Source organism: Trachypithecus francoisi, unplaced genomic scaffold (assembly GCF_009764315.1).
Source record: "Trachypithecus francoisi isolate TF-2019V2 unplaced genomic scaffold, Tfra_2.0 Lachesis_group7, whole genome shotgun sequence".
NCBI lineage: Eukaryota > Metazoa > Chordata > Mammalia > Primates > Cercopithecidae > Trachypithecus > Trachypithecus francoisi.
In genome coordinates this window covers 89,516,786-89,538,616 of record NW_022681472.1, presented here as the reverse complement: position 1 = coordinate 89,538,616, position 21,831 = coordinate 89,516,786, and positions in this window count along the sequence as shown.

Here is a 21,831-nt window from a genome sequence, read left to right as displayed (position 1 = left end):
TGAGGCCTCTCTCTTGCTGTCCCTGGGACAATCCTGAGCAGGGTGAGGTGCAGGTCATGCAGTTCAATCATGGTACCACATGTTGAAGGGACCTTCACCCCAAGCATCATGATGTCAGGTGTGGGCGTACGGAGAGGGATAAGACACAGTCCTCATCTTCCATCATTTTTCACCATAGCAGTCCATTTTGGGGGCATTCTGGTGTATCCCAGCCTCATCAAATTCAGTTTATATACCCGTAAGTTTCATTCACTTCTTCCCTCAAACATGAGTTGAGGACCTGCAGTGTGCTGAGGAGACAAAGGTGAATACACCTGGTCCTGTCTGCAAGGAGCTTACAGGCTAGAGGGGAGGTGAGATTAGAAAGCATTCAGTTAGACTCAAGTCTGAAGTGGTGTTTGCTGGCAGGGGACCTGTACTAGGGACAGGGATGCAGGTGGTAGAGGGTGGGAGAATATGAGGCTTGAATGAACAATCTGGGCATGGGGTGAGGGACCCAAGTGTCCTGTTGATTCATTCATCTGTTATCCCTCAACAACATGAAACCACCAGAGGATTTTCAGTGGGGGAATAACACAGTTGGCTTATGCACTCTAGAAAGATTCCTGCCAGGAAGTAGGAAGAGATGACACTGAGTCAGGAATCCAAGGCTAGAGGTTACCTCAAGAATTGATAGTGCACCCTGGATCTCTGTCTCCAGGCGGGTGAGAGGCCACGCTCATTTTCAGTGGGAAGTTAGCGTGCATTTATTAGTCATCAATGGGCTTGACTTTGGTTTCTTCTTTCTCAAGTCCATTTGGCAGAACCCTTGAGAATTCAACCAGAGTGCTTTGGGGGAACCTGAAGCCAGTGCTTGATAAGAAAATGAGGCAGAAATGGGCCTGTCAAGGGGACTGGACTGTGTCCTGTGTGCTGACACACAGTCAGAATTAGGAATGTTAGAGATGACCTGCTCTGAACATAATTGATGAAGCTCACATAGAGCAAAGGTGGGGGTGTTCTGAATTGATTCTGGCGTTTCCTCAGGTTTCTCAAGACGGAAGTTTCAAACTCCTCGATGGTCTCCTGGTTTCTATCCCACCTGCAATCCCTGACCTGCACTCTGAGCAGTGTCTGTGTCCTCTGCCCTCTGCCTGGGACACACACAAACCTGCATAGCAGTTGGATACAGTCACCTTTTGCTTCAAGGACATTGGAGGGAGATGTGGAAGAGCCTTTCTCTGGGGCCTGGATAGGGGAGTTTAGGAGGTCGCTGGGACTGCTGGGTCCTCTGTGACTGATGCCCCCCTGTGTTCTTTAATAAATCTATTGCTGCTTACATATGCGGTATGTGGCGCCACCTAAAGAATGGTGGAATCAAGAAAGAGGACCTCTTTTGCCTTGGTCTAAAGGCAGTACTACTGGAAGGGTCTACCCTCCAGTTCCAAAAATTTGGTACTTGACCACAAAATGGTCAGTCGGTATGTTATAGCCTCTTGAAAAACATGACTTTTTCAGGGTTGGCCCACGACATGACCATTCATATGACCCAGAAGGGTGTGTCTGTGTTCTTGTAGGCAGGAGGACTCTTGATTACCTTTTAATGTTGCAGGGAGGTGCTAGTTCTTAATAAGGAGGGATAGGTCATTTCTCAAAGTTTGGGGTGTTGCCCTTTTATCCAGGTATCACCCATTCCATGCATCAGAGGCCCATTATTTTGCAATCAGGACACCGTCCTTGGCATGGCAGACTTGGCTTCACTGGAAGTTTACCCATCTTTGGAGCTTAGCCATTCTGATAATTCAACCTGGGGCCTGGTTCTCAGCCCCTTTACCACAGGAGAAGAAAATCTCCCTACATGCTACCAAGGAAGCCCTCTGGCTCTCACACTTTCCTTTTAATCCCTGTTTAATGACTCTCAGCTGTTCATTAATTTGTTCCAGAATATCCATAAAAACTTAGCAAAGGCACTCAATTCCACTGTCCTTATAGCAATTACATCCCCCGTATTTCTCAAATATGTGATATATCACCTAGCTAAGTATACATTTTTCCCTTCATTATCCCATCCTAGCTCACAATTGGTGAAAGTTTTAACAATGTTCACTCTTCCAGAGACCGTGTGTCACCTCTATAAGTAAGGAGGCCCCACTGACAGCTGGGTGGATCTAGCTCCAGATTCCCAAGGTAATATCTGCTTTCTTGGACTACTCCAAGCGCCAAATGTCAGAAGCTGGATTTCCTGGGACCCAGACTTTGACTTGGAGATTTTCATGTGTGATTTTTATTAGGGGATGCTTTTGGGATGAATGGCTAAAGAAGGAAAGGGATGGGAAGGGGAAGTGGAGGGGAGGAAAGGGAGAGGAAGGAAGGAAGGGGGAGGGGAGGGAAGAAAAGAAAAGAAGGGGAGGTCAGAGGAAGCATGCGAGCTGTGTGGCAGCTCCACTGGAGCCCTGACAACCCCATGGGGGAACTCTGAGTCTGAAATGCCTTTTCAGTTGCTCTGGGTTGGGACCCTTGTGTGAACCGTTCATCCGTTCATTGATGTGGGTCACCCTGGGAAAAACAGGCCAGATCTTGGGTGAGGTTGCTGTCTTCAGCTGCAACAACCCTGATGTGGATATTTTAAGTTACATTTAGAATAATTAAAATTAAGATTAGAAATTCAGTTGTAGTAGCCACGGTTCAAGTGCCCAGTAGCCACATAAAGCTTGTATCATATTGAACAGCATAGATATCAGACATTTCTACTGCTACAGAACATTCTATTGGATAAGCACAGCCAATGGAAGATGGACATCAGCATTACTGATGGAAGGTCTATTTCAGGTGTTCCCCAACTCTTAGGGGGTCTGTCCTTAGGGGGTCACAACTGAAAACCTGGGGTACATAACCAAGAAAGCTTATTCTTTGCTCTGACTTCCAGTTTTCATTCCCCAGCCTCACAAAGCCCACTGGAGTTTCTGCTAAGCATCTTATCCTCTGAGACCGTATGTTCAAATCAGCAAATGAAACAAAAAGTGGCATATAATGTTGGGCTCACGTTTCTGTGCTTTCCTTTCCCTTAGAATCTTGATTCCTGTGCTCTCACTGACTGAATAGTTTTTGAAAGACTTAAGTTATATTTTAAAAAACACTTTTTTTCCTGATTTTGCTTTTGATTTGCTTTATTCTTGGCAGGAGTATTGATCTGCCATAAACCAGCCTGTCACTGCCTGGATTTGCTATCTATTGCCTACTTTAAAAATTTATATCCCAATTTGGCTACCATGATGCTTTAGCCTGTTTGGGCTGCTACGACAGTATACCATGGACTGGGGAGCTCATAAACAATAGACATTTTTTTTTTTGAGACGGAGTCTTGCTGTGTCGCTCAGGCTGGAGTGCAGTGGCCGGATCTCAGCTCAAGGCAAGCTCCACCTCCTGGGTTCACGCCATTCTCCTGCCTCAGCCTCCGGAGTAGCTGGGACTACAGGCGCCGCCACCTCGCCCGGCTAGTTTTTTGTATTTTTTTAGTAGAGACGGGGTTTCACCGTGTTAGCCAGGATGGTCTCAATCTCCTGACCTCGTGATCCGCCCACCTCAGCCTCCCAAAGTACTGGGATTACAGGCTTGAGCCACCGCCCCTGGCCATAAACAATAGACATTTATTGCTCACAGTTCTGGATGCTGAGAAGTCCAAGATCAATGGTGCTGGCAGATTTGGTGTCTGGTGAGGACCTGTTCCTCATACAAATGTCTTCTTACTGTCTCCTCACCTGGTGAAAGTGACAAGCCAGCTATCTGGTGTCTCTTTTATAAGGGCAGTAATCCCATTCATGGAGCCTCTATTATGATATCACCACTTCCCAAAGGTCCCACCTCTTAATACCATCAACTCGGGGGTTAAGATTTCAACATGAATTTCGGAGGCACACAAACATTCAGACAACAGCCTGTGGCATCCCGCAAATGATTTTCTTCTGCATCATTGGCTCCATCGCATTCTCCCTTGCTGGCTTCCATTACTTGAAGTTCTGCTCTTGGCCCTCTTCTTTTTATCCTTCAAATTTCCTCTTGCTAAAATCACTTACTCCCAGGAATTGACTGGCTGTATGCTGACAGCTTCCCCAAATGTATATTTAGACCACAGCAAGTTCAGTCCCCTGCGCCATGTTCCCATGGCATCCCATAATCTTCCAATTATAATGTTTGTCACATATTAGCTACAAATAATCAGCAAATGACTTGATGGCACCACCCAGATTTTGGGGTCAGAATTGCTAAAGTAGGTCAGGATTTAACTAGGGACTCAGTCGTGACTGGCACTACTGAGGTTCAAGACGTGTTGATAGGAGAGTAGGAACTTAGTAAAGCTGACCCTCTGGGAACCCTGGATTATTTATAAACACATTGGAGAAACAACTGAAGTGGTTCTGCAATGAAGCGCAATGTCTTCAGTGATGAAATGCCATTACTTGTAATCCCACATGCACCAGCTGTGAAAAGCTATTTATACCCTTGCCTCTATGACTTCCTTTGCACAGCTTATGGCCTGGTTGACTTGCTTCATTCCTGGGGATATCATGAGGACAAACTTAGAAATATTTCTTTGGCAGAATGCAACTCAAGTTCTCTGTGAATGCTCAAGGTTGGGATTAGTAAATAACTGTCTGAAAGCCATGATGGTGTTCTGGAAACAGAAGTGAATTAAAAGGCAGGAGACCTGGGTTCAAATCTGGGCTCTGCCACTGAAAGCTTGAATAAGGTTGTTCTTTAATTTCCATGTTTGTGTAATTAGTTTCTCTCTTAACTCCTTTTCCAGAAGACCATATCAGTATAAGGTAGAGACCAAAAGTGTGGCCTTTGCAAAAGTCAGCATCTTATTGACTAGGGAAGTGGTAGAGTCCTGCTCTCTTGATGAGAGGAGCTTTGAAGTCTCATGGCAAGAGAGACAAGTACAGGAACCCAAACCTTTTTTCTTGCAGTCCATCAGGGAGGATGGTAAGGTGTGCTCAGGTAAGGCCTCACTGGGAAGATTACATTTGAATGTATGAAGGAAGTGATGGAGGAGTTACTCCTTTATACCTGCAAAGGTGAGGCAGTAGCATGTGTAGATTCTTGAAATAAGAAGATCTGGGAGAGGGAACAGAAGATAGAGGTGAGAGAAAAGATTGAGGCCTCCTAATAGAGGACTTCTAGGATGCAATGAAGACTTGGATTATGATGAGAAACCACTGGAAGGTTTTGAACAGAGGTGTAAGATGTTTTGACTTCCTGATAATTTACTCTGGCCACTGAGTTAATAGTAGATTTGGGGATAGCATAGGTTGAAATAGGGAGATCTACTAAGAGACTTGTTGCGATTGTCCAAGGTGGTAGCTATTGGAAGTGGTGGTAGCTATTGAAGTTGAGGTAGCTACTGAGAAGTGGTAGGTTTTTGGGTGTGTATTGATAAGATAGACATTTGCTGACTAGTGGATGTGGATGAGAGAACAAGAAATGTCATGGAAAGATGAAACTTTTATTTTGTCTTGAATAACTAAAGGGATAATTACCATTCACTGAGATGGGGAAGACTGTAGGAAGAGCAGGCTGGGCCCTGGTGATGAAGATCAGAAATGTGGTTTTGGACATCCTAAGCCTGAGCTGTCAATGCATATCCAGTAGCAACATAAATAGGGTCTCATGTATTCTTTTGTACCCTGACTGTAACACACAAGAAAATGGAATTTATTTCCCAGCTCTGCTACATGCATATTGTACAACATATACTGTGTCATATGTCTTCTATGTCTCCATTTCCTCATCAGAAAGATGGGAATATGGCATAAATGTCCTATGTGATTCCATTAGTCTTTTAGATAATCAATAAAATGTGTGTAAAAGAATATTTTACTAATTTATTAAAATGTTAGCTTTGCTACTTTGACATTTGACCCCCAGGTTTCACTAGATACAATGATTTGTACCTTCGCTGAAGTTAGAATAACAGGAGCAGCTAGGTTGGGGTACAGAAGGAAATCACTGAACAAATGAGTCTATTCAGCCCTTGGTGTGGCACTTCTATCTCAAACCACCATAATTCTTTATTATTACAGTAATATTTCCTAATTAAGAGATTTGCAAAGGTCTCAGGCAAAACCTCTTGAATGGCCAAGATATTTGCAGAAACTCTCCTTGGATCTCAGCAAACAGGAGGCATTGAATCAAATTAACTGAGCCTGATTCTGGGCCAGGTGTTGTTGACAACGCAGAAGGAACACTGGGTAGTTATTAAGTGCAGATAACTGTGCCAATAACTCTTAATTTTTTTTAAAAAAATGTACTGTGTATGCCTTGTAATCATGAAAATATGTGGTCCCAGGATAATGCCATATCTGAGATAGGAAACTTTTTTTTTATTTTTCAAATTAAAAAATTGTGAACATTCCAAACAGAAAAATTAGACACTTGCTATTACAGACACTTATCCATTTCCTATACTTAACACAGGTTGATATTTTGCTATAGTCTATGTTTTAGTCAACTCCAGCTGCTATAACAAATTAGCATGGACTCCATGGGTCAGATGTTCATTTCTCACAGTTTTGGAGACTGGAAGTTCAAGGTCAGGGTGTCAGCATGGTCAGGTTGTGGCGAGGGTCCTCTTCTAGGTTACAGACTTCCATCTTCATATTGTATCTTCCCATGGTGGAAAGGAGAAAAGAGTGCTCTTCTTTTGAGTCTTTTACAAGAGCACTAATCTCACTCATGAGGGCTCTCCCCTCATGACCCAATTATCTCCCAAAGCCCCTACTTCATCATACCATCATGTTGGAGGTTTGGATTTCAACACATGAATTTTGGGGGAACATGGACATTCAGTCCATAACACTGAATGTTCTATTATTCTTTAGCTACCTTATTGAATTATATTTTACCTAACCTAAAATTCACCCATTTTAAGTACATGAATTGTAATTCATTTATTTTTAGCAGTTGTACCAACTGGCACAACCATCACCGTAAGTCAGTTTCAGAACATTTTCGTTCTCCCAGTAAAATCACTCATGTTTATTCATAGTTAATCTGTATTCTTATCTCCAACCCCAGGCAACTACTAATCTACCTTTTGTCTCTACAAATTTGCCTATTCTAGACATTTAATACTGTACATATTCTGGTTTAGAGGTAAATCATTTGGCTAATATTTTCTGTGAATCCATTGATTCTTTCATTGCTTTTACTTTCACTTTTCATTTTTCTATTAATAGGTCATTCTAGCCTTTGTGTTTTTGTATTGCCCTTGATTGTCTTGTATATATTGAACGTTACAAGGAAGTGCTTCCTAAGTTCTAGGTGGAAGCATAAATTTCCTAAGCTTCTGGTCCAAACTGGCCCCACTGACTAATGTTTATAGGTCCATTAGCGCAATGACCAGTGGTTATAGGTTCATTAGACTGGAGAAGAATGAAAGCAGAAGCAATTGGTCAACATTTGCCTTGAGTACCTCACTAAAACCTTCATAAACATGCTTCTTGTGTGGTCAAATTGTAACATAAAAGTAGTGTGGTTCCTTCTTAAGCTCTGCTTTGTTGAAAAACACTATTCATAGGCACACGTTTTTGACCAGTTGCATTGGCTTATTTTTCTGTTTGTCATTGGCTCATCTATATCAAAATCAGAGCCTCCGACTGCAGAACCCCTACTTCCCGAGTGTTCACTCACTACAATCCTTATTCTTATACCTACTGATAAAAGGTCACATTTTCCTAAGGATGATTTAGAATTCAACGGCAATCATGGAGACTTTCGACATGCCAATAAACCATAGGTTTAATGATAATTCTAGAAGAGGAAAGAAATACCAACCATTCAATGGCTAGCTTTCTTTGACTAATATTCTGAGACTTCAGAATGAAATAATTACTTGCAAATAATCTCTCTTAAGGACAAAAACCAAAAATGTAACTACTTGCCCTGGAACGTTCTGAAACCTTCTTTCTCCCTCTCTCTTTCTCCCATCAAATTTATTATTACCACCCACTTACACGCCTTTTATCTTTTTCGCTTTCATCTAACTTCTTTAACAAACTACCCTCTTCTTAGTTTTCCCCCAACTCAGGTAAAGAAAAAGCACATTATACAGTGCACCCTTAAAATTGCTCTATCAGGGTCCAGAGAGGACTGGAATTAGTTATCTTCAAAAATTTCAGGAAAACAGACAGAAATCTGCTGTAAAATGCAATGTTGTTAGGTATTTATTTTCCCAGACTTTTGAGTTTTGTGCCAACTATTTCACTTACTTTGTTTGCCCCTTAGATGGGGAAAATGCTGCAAAGCCGTAGGACTAGAGTGTCCAAGAGGATTTGAATAGTCTGGCTGTGCATGATTACAAAAAAAGGCCTTTAAGAGGCAAAAAATGTAGGAAATGTTTTTCATTTCCCCTAAAGGTTGTTTAGACAAAGATTAAGAATTGTAAGCAAAAGAAAAACAGATATCTATGGCATTTAAAAAGCACATGCCATGCTGACCCAACAGCTTAGGAACAGGGAACCTTGTCTTGACTTTCTGTAAAAATTTTTGGCCTCAGACATGAAATTAGAGACTTAGGGAAAGAAAAAAAAACCAAAAAAACAGTTGACTCCAGAATGGTGACGAAGTCTCAGTGTAGCCACAGTACCTGTCTCTGCTGCCTCTCAACAGCCCTGCTCTAGGCAGAGGGTCAGGCTGAGTGGGGTCCTTGGGGTGAACCAGGGCGTCTTTCAGGACTTGGAAGAGCATTGGTGTGGCGGGTCCCCAGAGGGATGTTTGCTGGAGGAGCTGAGGCTGAAGAAAGGCAGTGACGCAGATTGGTTGGACTGTGTTCAGTTGTTTGCTTATCTACTCTTGTTTGCACGTACAGAGCTCTGGTGCAATAAACAGATCATCCTAGACCCAGTTCAGTCTGCAGAGAGCTAGCTATCTGGAGATAAAGGGGGATCAGAATGAGGGGCATGAGAGAGAGAAGAAGAAGAAGAGATGGGGAGGGGAGAGAGAGAAGAATTAAGAGAAAACAGAGGAGGAAGAGAAAGAGGTAGGAAGGGAAGAAAGGAAGGACACTACATGAAACCAGGCCCCAGTCAGATCGAAAAGCTAAATCTAACGTTTAGAAGATTGAAATGATAGTCTAAGAACAAGGTGGCCGGGTGCAGTGGCTCACGCCTGTAATCTCAGCTCTTTGGGAGGCTGAGGCGGGTGGATCACCTGAGGTCAGGAGTTCGAGGCCAGCCTGGCCAACATGGTGAAATCCCATCTCTATTAAAAATACAAAAATCAGTTGGGCATGGTGGCATGCACCTGTAATCTCAGCTACTCATGAAGCTGAGGCAGGAGAATCACCTGAACCCAAGAGGCAGAGGTTGCAGTGAGCTGAGATGGCGCCATTGCACTCCAGCCTGGGTGACAACAGTGAAACTCCATCTCCAACCAAAAAAAAAAAGATGAACCAGATTAAGCTGCATCCTTCCTGGCTAATTTATTTCTGAGAGAGTAGAAAGGGCCTGGAAATGCCTGGGCAACTTCTCTCTGCAAAGTCCATTTCCTCTTCACATTGTAGACAGGTGTCTCCTGCACACTGGAGCCATCACGATGGGGCAGGGACTATTCTGTACTGACAGCTCCATCTCAAAATAATCTGTCACAAGCCACCTCTCCCTGATTTTCTACCTTCAGAATGCAGCCCCTGCTGTGCCCTGCCTGTGACATGCTCACCTAGCTCTCACTATGGGGGAATGGGAGCTGTCTGCCTGCATCAGAAAGTAGAATTTAACCAGTGGAACTTAATAAATGCCCCAGCCACTGCTGCTGATCTCTCTGTTAGAACCTGCAGCCATCCTGCTATGCTGGGAGCACTTTGCAGGGCCAGCTCTGCCTTTGCAAATGTCTCTCTGGTGGTGTCTTGGAGGAGTGTTCTTACTTACCTTGGCACCAAAATATGGAGACATACTGGTAGGCAAGGAATTAGAATCAACATGGGAAATTAAGGGATGGGTCCTCCGTTGCTAGGGCAGAATTGAAAGTCGTTGTGCACAATGTTTGGAAAAGTAAATTTTGTATCTACTTTTTATCAACCTTGTTGGAGGGTCATATATTAAAGTGGCTAAGAGCATGAGCTGTGAAGCCAGACTGGGCTAAAAATCTGGCTTCAACATGTACTGATGGAATAGTTTCAGGTAAATTACTTAACATCTCTAAGTCTCAGTTTCCCCTCTTGTAAAATGGGAATGACTATAGTTCCTACTTACAATGTTGTGAGAACTAAATGAGCTAATACTTATAAAGTCCTTAGCATCATGGCTGGCGCGTCCTGAACACTCGGTAAATGTGGGTTCTTATTATTGCTGTTATTAGTGAGCCCTCTCAGATTATGTCCTGCAGGACAGATGCACGACACAGCTCCAGGGGGTGCCATCACATTGACCTCAGTGTGGTCCGTTCTAGTCGCGCTTTGGAGTTGTGCAATGAGGTTACAGCTTTCTGCTCGCCACCAGCCCTGCTTATTCGCTGGGGTGTTCTTGGAAACCCACTTGGGAATCCTGTGCTCTCCCCGTGCAGGGCTGGGGCTTATAAATCTCCCTCCATCTTTAGTGCCTTATCCCAGCCACAGCCCTGCCCCCTGATGTCCCTGCTGCCCCTTTAAGCTCTTCCACCTTCACTTCTAATCTCTCTAACTAGCTGGGACTACACTGCTGACTTTCTTAGAATCAAGGACCGAAGCAAGAAAGGGAAGAGGTCAGTCACAAAAATCAAGTGAATGTAAAGGAATGGTATCTCTAATTTATAGCAAAAGTGACATTTAAATTGCACTTTGGGCCGGGCGCGGTGGCTCAAGCCTGTAATCCCAGCACTGTGGGAGGCCGAGACGGGCGAATCACGAGGTCAGGAGATCGAGACCATCCTGGCGAACACGGTGAAACCCCGTCTCTACTAAAAAATACAAAAAACTAGCCGGGCGAGGTGGCGGGCGCCTGTAGTCCCAGCTACTCGGGAGGCTGAGGCAGGAGAATGGCGGAGAAGCTCGGGAGGCGGAGCTTGCAGTGAGCTGAGATCCGGCCACTGCACTCCAGCCCGGGCGACAGAGCAAGACTCTGTCTCAAAAAAAAAAAAAAAAAAAAAAAAAAAAAAAAAAAAATTGCACTTTGATCCAACCAATTACATCTTTCTATGGGAGCCCTGAGTGACAGAGTAGATGGTAGCTCTCAGTTTTCTCCATGGAAAATGCAGATTCTAGGGTCAGAAAATGGCTTCTCATAATCATATAAGAAATGGCTTCTCTGGCCTCTAGAAGCCAAAGCTGCCTCATTGATGGAATCTAAAACACTACCAGGGAGACAGTGAAGGAGAAGATGACTAAAAAGTTATGTGGTGCTTCTGTTCCTTCCAGGTGTTCGACAGTCCTCTCCTGGGTCACATCAGACTGGCAGAGATTTGGGGTTTTGGAACCACAGGATATTAGATTCCTGCAGAATTTGCTTTGTCTGTATTGTGTTTGGTCTGATGCCATCAACACATGGGGTTTAGGAAATGAGGACCAGCCACAGGTTGCTTGCCAGTGAGTCCACTGTAGGCCTAGGATAATGATGCTGGTCTTCACAGCATGTTGGCTTATACTTCTGAGGATCTGGAGGGCCACACCTCTTTGTCCCAGTGCCAGGTATGGTTGAACGTCAGGCTGCTCTGCCTTTTCCATATGGAGGTACTTATTAGGGACCTACTGTGGACCAGGAGGTCATGTGGGTACCAGAGTAAGTAAACAAAAGACATAGTCTTTGTCCTTCATGGTGCTTCATGTCTATGGGGAATACAAATATGTAAATAGTTAATTACAAATATTATAACAACTAAAGAACATTTTGATTTGGCTTCTAGGAAGCTCAAGTTGTGCACAGTGGCTCACACCTGGAATCCCAGCACATTGGGAGTCTGTGGTGGGAGGATCACTTGAGGCCAGGAGTTTGAGACCAGCCTGGGCAACATAACAAGACCCTGTCTCTACAAAAAGTGTTTAAAAAGTAGCCAGTCATGGTAGTGTGTGACTGTGGTCCCAGCTACTCAGGAGGCTGAAGTGGGGAGTTGCTTGAGGCTGCAAGGCTGCAGTGAGCCGTGATCATATACCACTGTACTCTAGCCTGGGTGACAAAGTGAGACCCTGCCTCAGAAAAGAAAAAAAAAAAAAAAAGAAGAAAAAAAAAGCCCAAAACCAGACAAACTCAGATCTAAATTTGTGGCAAGTCTGTAAGTCATTAGTGACTGCATATTTAGCTATATTTATGGTATCATGTCATATTCCCACCCTGTTATAACTTTCTTCTTTCATTTTAAATTTAAGCTATCTTGTAAGCTGTCTTAAAACTTATTTGGGGCCGGGCACGGTGGCTCAAGCCTGTAATCCCAGCACTTTGGGAGGCCGAGACGGGCGGATCACGAGGTCAGGAGATCGAGACCATCCTGGCTAACATGGTGAAACCCCATCTCTACTAAAAAATACAAAAAACTAGCTGGGCGAGGTGGCGGGCGCCTGTAGTCCCAGCTACTCGGGAGGCTGAGGCAGGAGAATGGCATATAAACCCGGGAGGCGGAGCTTGCGATGAGCTGAGATCCAGCCACTGCACTCCAGCCCGGGCGACAGAGCAAGGCTCCGTCTCCAAAAAAAAAAAAAAAAAAAAAAAAAAAAAAAAAACCTTATTTGGGATAAAGCAAGCTGTGCATTTAAAAATAAATATATAGAAACCTAGTGAAAGCCATTCGATGGGAGTGGCTCTAATTTTGCCTGCCTTTTGTCCCATTGGACAGATAAATGAGGCTAGGATGCAATATTTTCTCTTCTGAAAGCTAGCTAGTGTGATTCCTATGATCCATCCAGCACTATTGGGTAGTGGCTCGGTACTCATCTGGGAGAGAGAGCATATGTCTGTGCTGTTCGTCACTCATTTCTCTGTATCAAGTACAAGTTTGCTATATAATAGCTGCTCCATAGTTGTCTGTCGAAAGTTCAAGGAAGCAATGGTGTTATTTAGGACATCATAATTTATAATGTACTTTTCTCTCCTTCTTTCCTTTAATCCTAACAGTTACTCCTATAAAGTCAGTATTAGGATAATGCTAGCTGCTATAACATATGGACCCCAAAACATATAGTGGCTCAAATACCATAGAAGCTTATCTCTTGTTCCTGGTTGGTGGTTGGCTTTACTTCCTTTGGAGACTTGGGACCCAGGCTTTTTTGTCTTCTAGAGTCTTGCCATCATTTGCATCGAGCTTGTGGATGGGGAAAGAGAGAAAGCCTCCTCTTCTAAGCCTTGGCCTGAGCACAAACACATTGCTTCTGCTTCTATCCTTTAGTGAGAATTAGCCTCATGGGTAGATGTAAGTGTAAGGGCTCATGGGTAGGATGTTGGGAAGTAAAGGGCTGGAATGATAATCTGCTTTCCAGAGACAATGCTCTCTTCCACAAGGATGAATATATTTCAGTGTGGAGTTAGCCATCTCTGCCACAGGCTTAAGGGCCCAAAGTGCCCATTTTGTATATTAGAAAAATAACTAAACAAGTCTGGAAATTCCCAAATCAGAGGGATGGTTTCCTTCTTCCTCACAGTGAGGACCAGCAGGACTCTGACACCTAACAGGACAAATCAAGTCCAGATTATAAAGAATTGCCTTGTCTTAGCCACAGGGAGATTCTGTCCTGTTGCTTATGCAAAGGCTAAAGAAAATAGTACCTGTGGCTGTCCACATGTCCAAGTTATTTCTCTCTTCAGGACAAACTTCCTTGGTGTTTCTCTTCTCTCTGCCTTGATGTTGCTGCTGGAACACCTGCCTGAGCTTTCAAGACTCTGTACGAACATATCCTACACTTTTCTGCTATTACTCCTTATGGATCCCTTCTGTCAAATTTCATTTTCCTCCTTGACGTGGTCTGCCTGTGTCCCCACCCAAATCTCATCTTGAATTGTGGGAAGGACCCGGTGGGCAGTAATTGAATCATGGAGGCAGGTCTTTCTTGTGCCCTTCTTGTGATAGTAAGTCTCGTGAGATCTGATGGTTTTAAAAATGGGAGTTTTTCTGCTCAAGCTCTTTCTCTTTGCCTACTGCCATCCACATAAGATGTGACTTGCTCCTCCTTTTCTCCTGCCATGATTGTGAGGCCTCCCCAGCCATGTGGAACTGTAAGTGCAATAAACCTCTTTCTTTTGCAAAGTGCCCAGTCTTGGGTAGATCTTTATAAACATCGTGAAAATGGACTAATTGCACTCCCTTCCTGCTCCTTTGTCACTGTCCACATGTACCTTCTCTAAGAGGCTACTCTGATTTTACAAGTCAGAATAAATTACCCCAGCCCTTCTTATTCATCTAGCGATTTGACTTAAGTGTCTATTCTTCTGTTGCCCCTAACAGATTGTAAAATTCCTAGGGGTAAGGGGTGGGGAATGTCCCAGTTAAAATACTTTGGATGGCCCTTCACATACACCATCTGCTTCCCATTTAGGGCTGATTGCCTTGGGCATTGCTCCATTTGAGCTGGTCAGCTCAGCTGTTTACTTGTGGGGCGTAAATTGATCAGGTGTGACTGAATGGATCAGCTGCTTGGCTAAATGGACCCTTCCTTTCCATTCATTAGAGGGTTTGATATGATTGTGGACAAATGCAGCCTGTGTCCCAGCTCTGTGCTCCTCCAAGTTGATTGTGCTTGCAGATCACGTGGGGATCTCGTTAAGATGCAGACTCCGATGTAGTTGACTCTGGAGCAGGAGCTGCGATTGTGCATGCCTAACAATCTCCCAGGTGTTGCAGATCACCGTTTGTGTAGCAAGGAGCTTGTGTTTTGTGAAGAATTGGCTTTGAAATAATTCAAAAGTTGCTCTTTCAATGTGACCCACTCTTTTCTTTCCTGATAGTTTTTAATCTCAGCTGCTTTTGCTAGAGATGCACATATCTGGCTAAAAAGGAGAAAATTCAGTTCATCTTTTTTTTTTTATCCTTCTGCAGTGCTCACATAATAGACTAGCAACAATAACAATGGTTATAATAATGGACAAGATTTATTAATCACTTATTATGCAGCAAGCGTGTGTTCGCTTATACTAGCCTTGTGGCAACACTCTTGGTTACTATTCCCACTTTGCACCTAAGGAACCCGAATTTAGGAAGCTTAGGAAAATTTCTGAGGAACACATAGTAAGTGTCAGAGCTGGAATTTGAGTATAATTGTTTCGGATTTGAGGGAACTGAGCACTTGTAACTGTTCTCTCCTGCCTCAGTTGTCCCACCTCTTCTGCAGACGTTTGATTTATTCCATTCTGTATGCTCTCTCATGTGCGCGCGCGCGCACACACACACACACACACACACACACAGCAAACACTTAGACAGATGCCTTGGTCCCTCCAGATGCTTGGTGTCAAGGTAGAATAACGATCTGGATAAATAATTCTTCTCTGCCAGATGCCATGCGTCCTCTTCCTCCCTCTCTGTTTCGATTACAAACTGTGTTTCTCTTGAATGGCTCCCTGCAGACGTTATGGACCTTTCTCACCTTCACTCATCAAGGTTCAGAAACTCACTGGTCATGTTACCCAGAGTTAATTGCCTCATGGGGAGATTCTGTCCTGCTTGGACATCCCCACATGCTAAATCACACTTGGAGTTCCTATTTCATCGGGGATTTTTTTTTTTTTTTTTTTTAACCTGGGTTGGTGTCATTCAACATTAAATCATCTCTCCTCAGGAGTAAAGGTTAGTTTTCTCACATTTAATTTATAGTCCCAAGTAGGAAATAAAAGCACCATGATGGGTTTTATTACCTGCCTTGCTAATAATTCTTCGGCTTGTTACAATTTTAAATTAAAATGATGATGACCATGATACAAAGACAACAAAATAATGAGTATTACTGGTAAAAACATCAGCAAGCCCCTTATATTGTTGTGTATAATTATTGACTCATTGACAATGTATATTCATATGTGTTGTTATAATTGATGCTACTATTATTACTACTACTGGTTTTTAAGAACCCAGAGAAGCTGGCAGATGTTGGTCAGGCAGCTGCCCAGATACAAATCTTGATGAGTGGCAACATTAAGGTCACACGGTTCAATCCCCAGATTGGGCCGGATGAAATACTGTGATCTGGAGGTGAAAGACTCCTCAGGCAAGCCTGTGTCTGAGTTCCAATTCTGCCACTTACTGATTGAGTTTGGGTACAACATTGAACCTCTCTAAACTCCATTTCCGCATCTCTAAAATGGAGAAACATAAGATTCTTTGCTTAGATGAAATAAATATACGAAGTATAAGTAAATTGTGTCGAATATAGAAGCAATAAACAACAGCCGCCAATGAGACTGGCAGGTGGCTGTAAACCAGGCATTGCCCCCTCACCAGTGGATGGGGTGGAGAATCACTGTTTCCCCACTAGACTTGGATATCCACACAAATGCAAAGGTAGCTTCAGCATCCCTGCATCGCCTACTCTGCACTGTTAGTTCTGAAGACTATCTTCAATGTTGGTATTGGAATGGATATCTGTCCTTTCAAACCACAGCCTTTAAAAGGAGATTTTTGAGTCCTATAAAATTATTGTCAATTAGCCTTCCAGGATGGGGATGAGGAGTGAGCATCAATGCATGTGTGTGGTGGGGAGCACCTTCAGTGGGCACACAGCTTCCCCCGACTGACGCTCTTCCACCCCTCCAGCCTCATCCTGTTGTACTTCCTTTCACTCTCCACTCTGGCTACATTGCTCTGCTTGCCTTTCCACAGTGGTCCTGGCCACTTAATATCCCCGTGCGGTTACTCACGGTGACTCGTGCTTCTCTCCCTGCCTTTTGAAAAATCTCTTTAGCTCTTGACGTTCAGCAGTGACAAAGGACAAGAGACCAAGCGTTTTCTCTTCTGTGAAGTCTTTCTTGAAATCTTCTTTATAAATGACCCCATTTTTCCTTTGGGCACCTTGTATCATGGCCCCTAGAAAAAGTTTTTGTTTTAATTTTCATATCTGACAGTCTTCTGGGTTAGGTAATAATCTCCCTAAAAGAGACGCTGGACCTTGTTCATCTCTGTAATTTAGCTCAGAGCCTGGGAGAGAGTAAGTGATTTGCCACAATTGGTTGCATAAATTGTAAATGATCCCAGCTAATAGCTATGGATTCGAGTAAATCATTTAGGGGAGACAGGACCACAGGCTTTGCCAGGACACTAGCCCAAGAGGCTGGGGTTTGGGGTAGAGAGGTGCATTAAGGGCTATTTAGAGTGTTGACCAGGGAGAGTGTGAAAGCAATCAGTCATGTGGGTAAGGCTGGATGGTGGAGGAGGAAGGAGAAACTGCTTCCCTCTGACATACCATGTGGATAGTTGGTGGGCACCACTCATGTCACCATTTTTTTATTCCATATTCAAACCCATGATGAATAAATACAGTGCCTTGATAACCAGTGGGGATCAAAATATCAAAGTAATAAAGTTGCTGTAATTCCAAAAGTCCAGGGCTTTGCTATAGACAGGCAGAGAAACACAGAAACAAGTAGGCAGACACATATGCAAAATAAAAGCAAATGATAACTACCATGAAGGAAACAGGGCTTTGAAAAAAAAAATCACACAGATTCACTTTAGATTGGAAAGACTTTGAAGTCATCCAAGAATATGATTTAAATTTCAGAAGATTGAAGGAGACAAGCATGCGGATAGTAGCACAGAGTGCGTTACACCAGGAGTTCCCAACTCCCCAGCCATGGACGGCTCACAGTGGGAGCGGAGCAGTGGGCAAGGGAGAGAAGCTTCATCTGCATTTTCAGCTGCTCCCCATCACTTGCATTAGAGCCTGAGCTCTGCCTCCTGTCAGATCAGCAGTGGCATTAGATTCTCATAGGAGCACAAACCCTATTGTGAACTGTGTGTGCAAGGGATCTAGGTTGTGTGCTCCTTATGAGAATCTAATGCCTGATGATCTGTCTCCCATCACCCCCAGATGGGGACCATCTTGTTGCAGGAGAACAAGCTCAGGGCTCCCACTGAGTCTACATTATGGTGAATTGTGTAATTATTTCATTATATATTACAATGTAATATTAATAGAAATAAAGTACACAATAAATGTAATGAGCTTGAATAATCCTGAAACCATCCACCTCTACACCCCCCACCCCTGTCCATGGAAAAAATTGTCTTCCATGAAACTAAACTGGTCCCTGGTGCCAAAAAGGTTGGGGACCTCTGCTTTAGAGAAAGGAGACATCAGGAACACAGGTCATGAAGCAGTAAAGGGCATGGAATAGTCAAACAGTGGGCCATTGTGCAGAGATTGCAATTAGTCACGGGCACATCATCTCATAGTGTCTTTGCTGCAAATCTGTGTATTCACTTTCTATTGCTACTGTAACAAATTACCATTGATTTAGTAGCTTAATGCAACACAAAATGTATTCCCTTGTCTGTCTGGAAGTCAGAACTCTGAAATCAGTTTCACTGGGCTGCAATTAAGCATCAGCAGGGCTGGTTCCTTCTGGAGGTTTTGGGGGAGAATCAGTTTCCATGCCTTTTTGAGCTTCTGGTGGCTTCCCGCATGTTTCAGCTGGTGGCCCCCTCCTCCAGCCTCAAAACTTGCTTCTGTTATCGCCTTACCTTCTTTTCTGTAGTGAAGTCTCCCTCTTTCTCTTTCTTATAAGGAAATTTGGGATTACATTTAGAGCCCACCCAGGTAATTCAGGATAATCCCCTACCTCGAGATTATTAATTTAGTCACATCTACAAAGTCACTTTTTCCGTATAAACTCACATTCACAGGTTCCAGGGATTAGGGTGTGGATGTCCTTAGAAGACCCTTGTTCAGCCCATCACATTCTGATTCCGGCCATGGCTTCTGTTATACTTCCTGTGGGCTTTAATTTACTTCTTCTTGTGGACAGGGTCTTACCTTAAGTGTCTGTGCCATGTGCCTTTTCTTTCTGTTTTGAAATTCTCTAACACCACCGCACAGAATTCAGGTGCAGCTCACAAGAGCAGAGAGAGCTAAGAAACTCTCGGGCACCTTTAACCAAGGGAGGTGGAAGCTGAGGGATACATGCTTCCCTGTGTCCATCCTTGGACAGAAAATTCTGAGAGCTATTCTTTGTGTTGAGTAATCCTAGAGAGACCCAGCCCCAGTTTTCCATGGCAGTGTTGGCTTGGATAATTTATCTTTCTTTTTATCCTGTTTCACTCTCCCCCGGTCTCCCTTGCTTGCTCCATGGTAACACTTCCAGAATCATCCACCTACACACAAGTTCTAGGTTCTGGCTCTGCTTTTGAGGACACTGGGAATTCCCCTAGAAGTGGATGCTCTGGGTCACTCATTGGTGATGTTAAGTGGAGTGTGGATAATATCTAGCATGCTGTAATATCAGAATTACTAAAAATTTCAGCTGGAATGAATGAATACAGGTTGAAAGTAAACCACTATATTCTGATTATGTAGTAACCCTAGTGCATGAATACTATGGGACAATGGTGATCATAAGGATTTAAAAGTTGGCTAGATTCTGTTGACTGCTTTGGAAGCTTTTAAAAATTAAAATGGTAGGCTCAGATCAGATATCAACTCATGGCGCAATGTAGAGTCAGAACGCTTCTATAGCATAATTTAAAGATACACTCAACTCCAGCAGCAGCAGGAAAGACTATGTAGAAAGTCAAGCCCAGGATTTACTTGTAAGGGTGGCAGAGCTGCAAATGAGACTTCGGCATGCATCCAATGTCAATGTCAGTGTCCTGATAAGGAAAGGGTGATATCCTGAGAGATGAGATAGGGCATTTGAATGGAGTGTCTTAGTGTTATGGGTACCTGGATTCCTTTGAGTCTTCCAGGTTGTCAGAAGCAGTTCCTTCCTCTCTGGTAGAGGAAAGAAGCTTGCTCTTGCCTAGACACCTATGAAGAGACTGGGAGGCAGATGAGTTGGAACATGTTTTCTGTTCCCCTCAAGGTCTGTGCCATTTCTCCTTGTTATCTTCATATCATTAAATAGAGGCAGGCCTCAGCAGAGTCTAAACAGGGAATGCAGTGCCTGCTCTTGGAGGAAACCACTTAGTTACTGTGGTTTTGCAGAATCTGGATCATTCACATGTGCTGGAACCACAGCAATACAAACAAGGGTGGTTCTGGAGTGCACATGGCTGGATAGGAGGAAATTTATTAATAAAGGAGCATTCTCCTATTATTCAAGATTTAACGTCCTGGCAAAGACACTTTGGAGTCAATCCTAATCTTCTATTGGGATGACTTCCTGAGACTTGGAAACAATGATGGCTTAATGAGATGGAAATGCCAGAACAATCTTAGCGGAGAAATAAGGAGGGAGTCAGACGCTTGAAGGGATGGGAATAATAGACTGGATTTTTTATTTGAGTCCAGAGAGCACACTGTATAATTATGTTCCCTGGGAAGGTGCATAGGCCAATAAGGAATCCACCATACACTGCTTAGGGTGGAAGAGAGTCTTTGAAAAGCTCAGTGTTATTTATGGTTTCACATTGGATGACGATGCTTTTGAACTGGACAAAATAGTTTCTAGACTAACTGATGCCTGGTGTCAGCCCTTAGCCAGCAGAGTTAGGAGGACATGATTACTATACAGGCACAGCAAGGCCAAAGGGACAACCAGGTAGCTCTGGACTTTTACAGGATCGAAATCAGTGGCTGATAGACCATGATGTTCCAGGGAGAAATGGGGATATGCAGGTAACCTGTGAAGACATAACTTGGCTTACATAACTGGAAAAAAAATCAAAGGCTGATGAAGAGGGGGCTGAAGCCAGTCATTGCAATGTAAAGATGGTGGTCTGTCACCCAGTTTCCAGCTCTGAAATAGTTCTCATACCCTGAGCCCATTGTTTGAAGGGAAGATAGCATTTCCTCAAGGAAGAAACCTGCAAAACTGCAGCAAGCAAATGTAGTAGCAATTGGCCACAATGTTTTTCCAAACAAATTGAGGCCATTTACCTCAATTTGTTTTTTACCAGGGGAAACATATGCTGCAGAAACCAGACCTTTCAAATTCCCTACCACTGGCTGACAGAAGAGGCAAGACATGGCTCACTATTTAATAGGTGGGCCAGCAAGAAAGAGTGTGAAAGATGAGGATGTGAACTAAAAATATGACTGCCATACTGCAGCCCCACTCATGGGTGGCCCTAAATGATGATGCAAGAGCCACCCTCCAAGCAGGCAGAGCTGTAGTGGCACACTTGGTCATTGACACTGGGTGGCGGGAGAGGGAGCTGAGATAAGAAATAGACTCAGACACATGACTAGATGGTCAGGGACCCAGATGGAGAAAGATTAGGAGAACAGGCACCAGGGAACCTGGGGAAGAGGCTTGAGAAGAGTCTCTTGGAAGCATGTACCAAACGTGAGAATCTTTGTGTTTCCTTTTAATGCCTGCTTGAGGGCATCCACAGCAATGACCTCAACAGCAAGTGGACCAGAGACTTTTCTGTGCATTCCAGTATCTCTTCTCAGCTGCTTTAGTGCCTTTAACATCAAATAGACTGTATTTTGTTTACTGTCTCTCCAGAATATAGGCTATGTAAGGTCAGGGCTTTTGTCCGTTTTGTTGTTACTGTTATTCTCATTAACTAGAACAGACCCAGACACACAGTAGATGCTTAATTAATATTTGTGAACAAAAATGAATACAATATGCATGCATCATTTTCTGTACATATCTGAAATGTTTCTTAGGATGGATTCCTAGAAGTGTATCTGATAATATATTATTTTCAAGTATAAATTTTATTTTAATAAATTGATGTTAATTGGTACATGTTTACCTGGGCATTAAAATTTTTAAGAACTTGTTACATATTGCATGATTG